Source organism: Elephantulus edwardii, unplaced genomic scaffold (genome assembly GCF_000299155.1).
Source record: "Elephantulus edwardii isolate Elephantulus edwardi_28Jun2011 unplaced genomic scaffold, EleEdw1.0 scaffold00053, whole genome shotgun sequence".
In the NCBI taxonomy this organism is placed as follows: domain Eukaryota; kingdom Metazoa; phylum Chordata; class Mammalia; order Macroscelidea; family Macroscelididae; genus Elephantulus; species Elephantulus edwardii.
This window is the reverse complement of record NW_006399803.1, coordinates 2,962,741-2,964,088: the sequence shown is the minus strand read 5'-3', so window position 1 is coordinate 2,964,088 and position 1,348 is coordinate 2,962,741.

Here is a 1,348-nt window from a genome sequence, read left to right as displayed (position 1 = left end):
GTTTATTAGGGAAAGCAAGACAACTAAGGAAAAGAGTATGAGAATGGCTATCCAAATCAAAGAATGTTGTTAGTGTAATTAGATTAAGACATTGTTCAACTAACGTGTTTTTCTGTGTACATTCTCAGTAACAGCAAAATAAATAAAATTATATGCATGTACTTTTCTCTAGATATGATTTTTTAAAAATAACTAATCATCTTTTTCTTCTAACCTGTACTATCTCTTATGTTTCTGATCTTAGGTAATTTTATTATTAACAACTGCGTTGTTGTTGATTGATTGCCTTTGAGTTGAGCATGACTCATAGCGACCCTATGAACAAAAGGCCTGAAGCCCCTCTACAACAATTGGCATTTATCAAAGTTCATAGAGTTTCTGGAGGCATGTTATTTAGGAAGTGGCTACCACTCCTACTTCCAAACCTGTCATAGTATGATATTATTTTTAAGTGTCATTGAATCACCTGTGATGTATAGTGACCCTATGTACAGCAGCTCTGAATCCTTCCCTGTCCTGAGTCAGTCTCACTAATTCTGACACACCAACCCCCATCGCCCATTACTGTATCAATCCATCTCCTCCTGGGTCTCCTTCTCTTGCACTGTCCATCTGCCCTTCCAAGCATGATGTCCTTTTCCAAGGATCGATCTCTCCTGGTCATGTGCCCAGAGTAAGTGAGGTGGAGTTTCAAAATCTTAGCTTCCAAGGAGAGACTTGACTTCTCTCTCTCCAAGATAGACCAATTTGTTTTCTTGGCAGTCCATGGTATGTTCAAGACGCTTCTCCTGTACCACAATTCAAAGGGATCTATTTTTCTTCTGTCATCATTAGTCGTTGTCCAACTCTCTGAAACGTAACAAGTAATGGAAGACCATGGCCTGGATTAGGTATACCTTTGTATCTAGACTGACATCGTTGCCCTTTAGCACTTTGGAGAGGTCCAAGACAGCAGATTTCTCAATGCAATTTGTCTCCTGATTTCCTGACTGCTGGTGTTAAGAGTGTTGATGTGGATCCGAGCAAGCTGTAATTGCTAACAACCTCATCTCTTCTCTATCTAATATGGTGATGGCAATAATAGCTGTCTGAAATTATAGTTTTGAAACAATTCTGAATGGCTCATTTCCCCCTGTTTTTGCATTGATTTTTCTAATACAAACTACTCTTTCACTATTTTTTGTTTAAACTTTTCAAACATTCTTATATTTTGTCTTCTCACATTTGTGTACAAAGTTATTTTCCACTTTGCACTTTGTTTTGTCTGCTAATAGAGAGTTTAGTCTGCATCTCTCCCCGGGTTGAAAACAATTCCTAGATTCTATACAGGATAAAGTCTAAATTCTTG